The sequence below is a fragment of the Aplysia californica genome, unplaced genomic scaffold (genome assembly GCF_000002075.1).
Source record: "Aplysia californica isolate F4 #8 unplaced genomic scaffold, AplCal3.0 scaffold00040, whole genome shotgun sequence".
Classification (NCBI taxonomy): domain Eukaryota; kingdom Metazoa; phylum Mollusca; class Gastropoda; order Aplysiida; family Aplysiidae; genus Aplysia; species Aplysia californica.
Window position 1 is genome coordinate 1,531,934 of NW_004797310.1, and position 10,770 is coordinate 1,542,703.

At 41.1% G+C, this 10,770-nt stretch overlaps 1 long non-coding RNA gene across 1 annotated transcript in view; it reads left to right on the forward strand.

Moving 5' to 3' along the window:
* The window catches only part of LOC118479206, a 105,360-nt gene that overhangs the window by 27,618 nt on the left and 66,972 nt on the right, over window positions 1–10,770 (forward strand). The window contains exon 2 of the long non-coding RNA XR_004859550.1: window positions 954–1,039. This is a non-coding gene — a long non-coding RNA (uncharacterized LOC118479206). The remainder of the gene's footprint in view (window positions 1–953; window positions 1,040–10,770) is intronic.

The following is a 10,770-nucleotide window of genomic DNA, read 5'->3' on the forward strand; positions in this document are numbered from 1 at the left end:
GGGGCAGAAAGTGGAAATGAAAGCAGACAACAGAACATTGCTAGAGAGCAGGATAGGAGGTGAAAGAAGACAATTTTAGAGAAGAAAATTTTTTGGTCGCTACCCGGATTCGAACCCGGGACCTTTGAATGAGAGGCCAACACCTTAACCTCTAGGCCACGAGAGCCCCCCTACAGCTTTCTAGCAGACAGAAAAAAAACTTACTTGGGAATCGAACTCACGTCTATTGGGTGTTAGATCTAGGCCCAGAATCTAACCATTACACCACAAACCCTGGCAGGTGTAGATTGAGAGAATAATACGCTACCCTAGAATTATAAAGGTGGGTTTTTTCTGGTCAGTACCTAGTTTTGAGAATTTTAACCCAAAAAAGTTGAGTTTCACAGGGTGCCAAGCTTTTTCGAGTGCAATTCTTTGAATATCTTGATTACAACTCTGAAAAGTCTTACGATTTTGATAGAGCAAATAGAACATTTGATTCCAGACATCATGGTCTTAGTTTGCTCAGAACGGCCAAAAATATCAGACAGATGTTAGTAATTCTACGATAGATTCAAAACTCCCACAAAAGAGAGAGCTCCAGTGTGACTTCAGCCATATCCACGACTGTGTGTAACCTGACTCAGTTTAAGAGAAGAAAAGTACGAGTCATTATTTATTTACTCTTTAAATGATTCCGACTTGAGAAGGTGCTCTGTTCTAGACAATGACATCCACACCAAACGGAAGAAATCAATGATGCATTTGAACAGTTCTCTTTTCTTTCTGTCTTTTCTGTCTCGCTCTTTGTTCTTGTTTCTTATTTTGCGTATGAGAACTTCATGAGGACAGCTATTTTCTATCTAGCTTCTACTTCGTTTGACACAAGACTTAATTGAATATAGGGTAAAAAGTGGTAGAAAAGAATAAATATATCTAATAAACAAATTTTACTTTTTTTTCTTCTCACACAGCGCTGTTTCTTCCTCGTCCGCTTGTCTTGTTGATGGAAGGTTCAAGGTTGAAAAATACTAGAAGAGATCGAGAAACGAGAGAGGAGGTATGTATGTGTCAGTGTGTGTGTATGTGTGTGTGTTTGCATGTCTGTGTGTGTTTGCATGTGCTTGTGTGCTTGCTTTTGAGAGAGAGAGAGATAGAGAGAGAGAGAGAGAGAGAGAGAGAGAGAGAGAGAGAGAGAGAGAGAGAGTGAGAGACAATTTTCTTTTCTTTAGAGAGACTGCTATGAGAGGGGGGGGGAGAGGGAGAAAGAAAAAGAGAGGGTTGGGGGGGGGCAGAACCGAGCTGAGAGAATTCTCGCTAAGACTACGGCCACATCAATAACCGTAAGGTGCACATCTCGGGCTTTAAATCGTGAAACCAATAACAAATCGCAGCGATGGCAAATAAATATTATTTAAATCCAGCAAATTACAATGAACGGTAATGATAATAAAAAATCAACCAAGTAGAGCTATCACCATTCAAATCACTCCACTCTACTATGAAAGGCAAATGTTTAAACACCACACATAATACTTGAAAATAATAGGAATTATCTCTTTTTGTTTGCTGTGCCGATATCTATACATTTCTTTACTCGCTTTGACCATGTGAAGTTGCTCTAGTGTACATTAGGAGTCAGCATCTAAATTACAGTGTTTCTCGACAACTTTAAGCATATGGAAGAGAATATTCAAAGAGATGATAGTTTCAGATTGAGAGTTGAATATCGCTTGATTTGTACAATTTTCTGAAATTATTGCTAGCGCACCTCAATTCTTTCTGGGATTTAAAATGAACAGTGTAAGTATAATTTATACATCATAATATGTACATATACAACGTTATATATTGCATGTTTGTATGTGTAAGTATGCGAACGTTTGTATATATATATATATATATGTGAGAGGGAGAATGTGTTTGTATATAATGTATATCGATGTTATATAATATAAGTAGGAGAGAAAGAGAGCGAAAGAGAAAGTAAAAGAGAGAGGGGTAGGGAGAGGGACAGGGAGAGGGACAAGGAGAGAGAGAGAGGGAGAGAGAGAGAGGGAGAGAGAGAGAGAGAGAGAGAGAGAGCGAGGGGGGGAGAGGGAGAGACAGAGATTAAGAGGGACGAAAAGAGAGACAGAAGAATGTGGGGAAAAGACTCAGAGTATTTGCGTACAATTCAATTTCTTACTCCGCCTTCAAGCATATTTCAATCACCCTGCGTTAGGACGTAAGTCTTCAACCAACTCAATACTTTGGGGGAATTTCCGTCTCTTTTCGCCTACATCCATTGCAGGCCCATAAAATATGCATGCAGTACGAAGATGAACCCTTTTCAAAGGGTCAAAACAAAGGGTCTCCGAACTTGATGTCTCGTGCAGAGTTAAGTGGGTGCACACCAATTCAACTAATCGGATCTGCAAGATCGGTTCAGGGGAAAATATTGACAATCAAAGCCACACTAAATCGAACCAAATGACCTTTATTGTGGCCCATGCATTAACAAGGATCTTGAACTCAGAGAGTAGTCCTTGATTTTGTGGGCACCGTCGATCATGTGTGTTGCGATAATATGCACGCCATATTATCTTCATTCTGTATCAGAGCGGGTGGTAGGAGGGTGCCACTGGCCGGTCCTACTTCTTAACTTTCTATCTGTTGTTTCCGTCTGTCTGTCTTACCTTGTTCCAGCAATAAATAACCATCATTATGTCGATGTGCTTTTCTTTACACAAAAAACTGTATGAGATCAGAGAGCAATGATGCATCTATTCTTTAGTCGAAATCTCTATTCTAGAAGGGCCTAATAAACTCCAGCAGCAGCAGCAGCAGCAGTAGCAACAGCAGCAGCAGTAGTAGTTGTAGTTGTAGTAGTAGTAGTAGTAGTAGTAGTAGTAGTAGTAGTAGTAGTAGTAGTAGTTGTTGTTGTTGTTGTTGTTGTTGTTGTTGTTGTTGTTGTTGTACTTTACCGTCCACAATTTTTCCCAATAGCGATGATAAGTCGTACGTTCTTGCCTTTTTTCAATTCTTTAAAAATCTGCCCCAAGTGTCTCATTAGGGGAGGAGGGATATAAAATAGTAGGTAAAATTCTCATTCAATAAAAGAAAACAGGCCAGAATAGCTGCCTTTCTACAGTTTGAGGGAAATGTTTGAGTCGTCTGAAGTGGGCAATGATAAGTGGAGGAAAGGTGTGGATGTCCGAGTATTGTGTGTTGGAATTCCCTGTTGGCTCTATCGACTTGGGGTTTTCTGTTTGGCTTTATATTTGAGTTGAGGGTTATACAACGAAGAGGGTGATAAATATAGAAGTTCAGTAATTTCGTTCTTTTTGTAGGGGGCCAAGGGGTCGGAGAGAGAGAGAGAGAGAGAGAGAGAGAGAGAGAGAGAGAGAGAGAGAGAGGGGGTGAAGAGAGTGAGAGAGAAAGAGAGGGGGTGAAGAGAGATATGTTGTGGGGGAGAACGAGAGACGAGAGAGAGAATGAGGAGTGAGGGAGATTGAGAGGAAGAGAGAGAAAGAAAAGGAGAGGGGGGAGGAGGTGAGATAGAGAGAAAAAGAGAGAGTGGTGGGAGAGAGTGAGATAGAGAGAAAGATAGAGAGATAGAAATAGAGAGAGAGGTGGGAAAATGAGGGAGGAAGCGAGAGAGAGGGGGGGGGTTATAGGGGGAAGAGGTTGTGACGCACCTTTCACTCATTCACTTCACGGTTCAAATAACTGGACATATGGTTTTGCTCAAACTCCCGAAAAGAAGATGGAAGCATTCGCTCCCGACAGGGGCTGTGTTTATCTGTACACAATTATGCACGTGCAAGCTTGGCACGAGTCCCGAGTACATAGTCCTTTTACAATCTGGGTAGCTTAGCTTAGTACAAGCAACAACAAAATTAACGTAGTACTTAGTCCAAAATGGGGGGGGGGGGTTAATGAGAGTTTCTTCATCTGTGGAACGGTTGCGTGTACTCATATAATGTTTTGTGAAAATTCTAATTCTAAGTGTTCCCAAAAAAAAAACTATTAAAAAAAACAAGATGAGATTCATAACAACTTGCCGGAAAGCGGTGTTTGTTGTTCGAGTTGAATTTTTAAAAAGTACTCTCTATCTCAGCTAACATCCTGAAAGACTACAATTAGAACGACCGTGGTTGAATCTACGATAGGATGTAGCAGTTTCTTACGCTCTCCATTCGCTTTCAAATCGATTCACTCTGAGATCCTTTATTTTGAAATTGTTGGCCACATAATCTCTACGTTTAGATAGGATCGTTAATATGTTCTACCAAATTATGAAACAAACTGTTGATTGTAAAAGCTTATAGAATTTTTTTTTAATCTGCTCACGCATTTCCAACGGTTAGGATGTCGAAATTTACTATTGCTCTTTTGTCTTGTTCTTCAGACATGACACATTGAGCCGCATTCCTCACAGCCCAGTTCATGTACAGGGAGAGGGAGCGGGGTGTCTGATGAACATGTGTATGTGTTGGTGTGTGTCTGTGTGTGTGTGTGTATGTGTGTGTGTTTATGTGTGTGTGTGTGTGTGTGTGTGTGTGTGTGTGTGTGTTGGAGATGGAGAATGAGAGTGTGTGTGTGTGAGTGAGAGAGAGAGAGAGAGAGAGAGAGGGAGGGAGAGAGAGAGAGAGAGAGAGAGAGAGAGAGAGAGAGAGAGAGAGAGAGAGAGAGAGTGAATGTGGGGGGGGGGGGGGAGCTGCATGAAGCATTATACTTATACAAAGACCCAAAACATTTTCAGCACGGATTCAAGCATAAACAAAAAGACATGCAATAAAACTGAATTACAAAATGAACGCAGCTCAGAGCCATCAGTGAACCACACCGAAGGCATGCAAAAGAAAAGAAAATAGACACAGATCTAGAGGAATATTATTATTATAAAAAAGAGCAATACGCGTAAGACAAATTTGGCAAATACCCGTTTGAGGCTTGGGACAAGGAAGACAACAAGAAAGCTTTGTGTATGCTCCCTTGTCTCAAGAGCCAAAACATTGATTGTCTGTTCCCCCGGGGCGGAGCAGTGGGGTCATGCTGCGTTGAAACACAGGCCTATAGAGAGAACCAAGTCTCAACATACAAGTTCCTTTTGCAGCAGCGGCGTTTCTGTTTGAGGTACGCCTGTACATACATACAGATCATAGACGTTTTGATATCCCAACCCAGAGTCAGGCGTGGAACAGAACTCATAATGGATTCTTTCGTGCTGGCTACCTCAACCAAGTTGGATATTACCAGGTGCATGTGTCGAAACTGCTTTAGCGGTCACCTCTACATTGCGGTCCCCTGTACCAACGACTACTGTTCCTTCACTCCCTTGCGATTTTCTCCTGTATATTTAACCTGCCCATAGCGGCCCATGCCCAACCCGCGCACGCTTAGTCATTATCGCGACAAGTCGGCATCAAAACCTGTTAATAGCGGTCACGTGTTGCCAAAACGTTTCCGCCAACCCGTCTCCAGACTGGGTGTTTACGTTCAGTCAGTGCAAAGATAGACTCTAACTGCTTTAAGGGAAAAGGAAATGGAAGGATAACACATTTGAGGAAAATGAAATTGAAGGATAGGATTAAGAATTCACATTTTAAACCTAGTAAGTGACCATGACTCCCACTTTGTCCATAAATACCACATGTCAATAATGATCGCTTTTCTTTGTGATCTATCTTGAGTGACCGCTATGAACAGGTTTGACCCTACTAAAAGTGGCATGGAAACCGTTCAAAAATGGCAAGCAGTGCTATAGAAATAGCCACCGTGTTCTACAACGGATAATACTACTTACTCCAAAACCACATAAGAAAAAAATCTGACGTTAGCTGAAGAACAATCGATTGAGCAATTATTTGCTCCTTCTAGTGCTCTCCATATTTCCGATCGTCTGAATGGGGTCTCAAACAATGAGGATAAGAGGAAAAACACTTGTAGTGTTCACCCCAGGCTCAGCGATTGTTGGGAAATACACATGTGTATGGCATTGCAGTCAAATGAGGCGTTCGTCAAAATCATGAAATCGGAGCAATCAACATTTTGTCATCCGTTTGGCAAATTTGATCGATTCTATTATTTTTCTAGGCTCAACACCTTTTACGTCCACGCAAAAAAACTCACTCCTGTGTAGATTTTTACTGAAAAAAAAATGGGGATCAGGGTTGAGATATATAAATTTGAGGTTTCCATGAACACTGCAGTTTTGGCCTTTTTCTCGCTAACTTTTCCTCTGACACCACGCGACCCCTACCTAATCGCAAATATCTCGACTTCTAGTCAATGTCAATTGGGTTTTGGGTTTTTTCATTAAAAGCAACGCCAATTAACAGGCTTTATGATTATACCAAAATCTCTACATGCCCCAAAATTGACGAGCACCTGATTCCACCGTGTCGTGACACAAATAAAAGCAAGAGAGGCGTACAGCACTGAATTCCACCAGTGCATAAAGCCGAGATCATTTTCGTTGAGAGTGAAGTTTTAAGTACTTACGAATGCACAGACTAAAAGCTTTTTCTCGAAAATGTGGACAGGCATTTTAAAAAACCACTCTGAACACTTCCTAATGACATGTGGAGGAATCCATGAAAAAAGAAATAATTTGAATGTTGTTTTAGGTAAGTTTTATTCTATTCTGCTATGCTTTGTCTTGTCTTCTTTCGTTTTGTGGTTTGTTTAATACATTTTTGTGGTTGGTTTTTGTTGTAGTTTTGTTTGTGTTCTGTTTTTGTTTTGTTTTGCTTTATTTTGTTTTCTTTTGTTTTGTTTTGTTTCGAGATGGGGCTGCCCAGTATTTTTACAGACCTGTTACAGTCGACATTTATTTTTATCAAGCGATCACAAATTCTTTTTATTTTCCTGATTGCGTGAAGCTGTAGGCTCACACTAGCTGTGGGTTCGCCCCGGCTTCAACCATGGACTTAAGAGGATTTACTGCGTACCATCACATTCACACGGAGAACCAGATTGCTTCCGGTGGTACCACCATCTACACCGACAACCACACACTCCACAGACAAGTACATCTTAAGACGACCCTCCAGGCTATTGCCGTACGGGTCACCCTGCACAGACCAATCACGATCTGCTCAGTTTACATCCCACCAAATTACCCCCTCAAAATAACCCAACTAAATGATTTGAAGTCTCAGCTCCCAAAACCCTTTATTTTACTAGGTGATTTCAATGCCCACAGCCCCCTTTGGGGAGACAAACCTATAGACCAGAAAGGTAAAATAATAGAAAACTTTTTATTTCAAAATAACATCTCTCTCTTAAATGATAAATCCCCAACTTACAGAAACAGAGACACTTATAGCACTTCATCCCTTGTGGGTCTGTGAATAATTATTCTTCACGAATATCTGATTCTATAGTGGTGTGTCGAAGAAGGGGAGAAGAAATGAGGTCTTGATGTGTAGTGTTTCCTCTAGTTCTCAACGCCTGGCCAAAAGACTCTTGCAACGGAAAAAATCTCACCTTCCTAAATTTATTAATGAACCCCGATGTTTTGGAAAGGTTCAGTCCAATATTCACTATTATTTTTTGTACTCAAATCAAAACTAAGATCTCCATACAGCGTCTTTGAAAATTGTCATTTTGATTGATTTTTTTTTCAAACTTTTGAATAATGGATCGGCAGAAATTTAGTTTTAAAGTTGGGCCTGCCATCGGAGTTGTTAAAGTCAAATTCAGTGAGGAGAAAAAATATTCCTACGAATAATAGACATAAAACAGGGCCAAGTTTCAGGGGAGTTTCAAGACAAAGACATCTTGAGCTTTTTCTTACTCCTTTCTTACTCGAACAAAAACATATCGGAGGTAACAAGACTCGGAAACTGGATTTTTTTCTTTAGATGTTTGGCTGCCTGGCCGAGTGGGTAAAAAGTAACGGTCTGGCTTTGGGTCAATTGATTAGTTGTGGCAGGGCCGTGTTTTTTGTTGTTGTTTTTTTATATTTTTAAATGAAAACTCAGTACAGAAAACAGAGTTTCCTTTCTTGTTGGCAATTTCACAGTAGCCAAATGGATGGGCAAATGAAATGTTTGCAAGGAGTCAATACCTGGTGGTCTAACATTACGGATGTGCACAAAGAGGACAAAGTTTTGATTTGACTTTTTTTTAGGTGGCTTAATCGAGCCTGCTTTATCGCCATTGTTATCCTGACATTTAGCGTGATTCGTACGACCTGCCAGTTTCTCAACTTCGAGTGCTCTGGGCTCATTTAAGATAACCTAGATGAGGCAGTGGGGTCTGAAGCATACAACAATTTTCCATAAGGTAGAAGTAATGGTTTGTCCCACAGAAAAAATTGTTAACAGGAAACCCTTGTAAAAGCCTTTGATTACATGATTATATAAACAGTAAACAGAAACAGAAAATGGAACCGCGTATAGTTCCACGCATGACCAGATCCTTATCTTGAGTTTGCCTCGGGAAAGAAAACGGAAAATGTGCACCGCTTTCAAGACGGCAAGGAAGCGTTAGGACATATATTCCATTTCCCTTAGCCCAGTATTTTATTGATATAAAAGAGTAAATAATTTGCTTTAGGGGAACGAAAAGAGTTCACATCGCTTTGTGCCCAGGGCCGACAGTTTTCCAGCCGGAAAAGACTGACCCCCTCCTGTGTGGACTATCTACTTAGCATGAAACGTTTTTGTCTGTGTCCACGGCTCTTGGTCCCACAGGACTTATGGGCTTTCCACCATGGGACGTAATTAACTGATTGAAAGAATTGTTTCCTTAGAAAGAGGGAAAAGAAAGGAGAGAGAGAGAGAGAGAGAGAGAGAGAGAGAGAGAGAGAGAGAGAGAGAGAGAGGGGAGGAGGAGGAGGTGAGAGTGAGTCAGTGTGAGAGAGAGAGAAACAGAGAGACAGAGACAGAGAGAGACAGAGAGAAACAGAGAGAGACAAAGAGAAACAGAGAGAGACAGAGAGACAGAGAGAGAGAGAGACAGAGAGAGAGAGAGAGAGAGAGAGAGAGAGAGAGAGAGAGAGAGAGAGAGAGAATGGGGGTGGAGTAGATAGAGGTGATAAATTTAGAAAGAGAGCAAAAAATGAGAAATAAAAGATGATGTAAATGACCACTAAGTGAACAACGAAAACTTAATAGGATGACCGAGAAGCACAGACATAGATCGAAATAGACGAAAGAAAGAAATTGTCGGAAGGGTATGGTGTCAAGTTACGCATTCGAAGAAAGGGAAATGAGGCCAAGTTCGGCCATATTTAATGGGATTGGTCTTTACAGTTCTTTAGAGGTGGAAAAACTTGGTCTGGATCGCTCGATTTGTTGGGAAAAGAAATAAAGACCGCTTGGAGCAAACTATCTTGCTATTTGATGGGCGTTTGAGTTGTGGCTAACGTGTCGATGTCAGAAGCACAGAAGTCGATAAGTGGAGGGTGTACCTTTTTTCCGTAAAATTCGTCCAAGTTCGATTCCAACGCCGCACCAGACGTTGGATAAATCACATTGAAGGAACAGTGGGAGAGAAGAGAAAAGGGGACAGATTTATATCGACTCGGCCATGACATAACCGTCGTCTCGCCGTCATTTATATCTGGTTCTTGTCGGGCGCGGGCTGTTGGCGATCTGTTCTTGCTGTAATAAAATCGGAACTTCAGTTTTTTGGCCGTGCGGGTGTAAAATATTAAACCTAGAAAAGACGTCTAGCTCTATGTTTCTCAGCATTACGAAACATGAAAAGAGCTTGATCGGTCCCCTTAGAAAAAAAAAATAAATTATATATGAATTAGTGCCCAGCCAGATAAACAAACAGAAATCCTGATATATATTGGCCACTGTTAGTTGTCATTAGTGATTGTATATGCTTAAAGCTCTTTTCGATACTATAAGGCTATTCAAGAGACAGGACCTCTGAATTCAGCGTCCATCTCCGATAGGACCTAGCTAAATGGGCAAAGGGGCTTGAAAACTTCCCAAAAATACCCAAAATCAGAACGACCCATCGGGAGGTCTTCTCAGCTCAGCCTTCCGCTCTGAGGTTCAGCATGATACCAACAATGATAACGGTGTCCCCAAACGCCATACTTTGAATGTTAACGATTTGCGCGTAACACGAGGAACGTATGTTCCAGGGAGCAGATTATAGGTCAAATTAAAACGTACAGTGACCTAGTAGAACGTACTATTTTGTCACAACAGATGATAAGTGATCGTGCTTTATTTGTTCCGGCAAACATGGCACCTCTCGTATGTCCATTGACGGTGGTTGATTTGACTAATTAGGCCAATGCATGGCAGAAAAAAATGCCAGTGGCAGTGAAGCGGGACGAAATGATTGATGTCCTGCACTCAAACGGGTAATCTTGGGTCTCTTTTTGGCGGTGATATAATGCCATTGATGATACGGCCTTCTCTTTTATCTTGGCACTGGTCTAAACTTGCCACTTCTATCGGCTACCATCCTCTGTCTTCTATTCCCGATCTCTTCTCGGACAGTGTACTTCAGAGGGCCTTTTTAGGGGGTGGGGAGTTGTCCCGTGTCCTGATTTTGGTGCTGATATTTGTAGGTTACGTAAAAAAAAAAAACATGTGTTGACATGGTGCGAATTGTTATGCTTCAAGAAAACCAAAACAAGAAAAGGGGAAATTGTTTAGATGTAGACTGTGATGATGATACTGATGATGATGATGGTGATGATGTTCTTCAGAGTTGATAATAGTTGGTTTCCTGGTATCGATGACCTTGCTTAGTATAATGTTTTACAAAGGGAAAATAGAGAAAAATGAGGGAGAGAGAATGAGAAAGAGAAAGAGAGAGAGAGAGAGA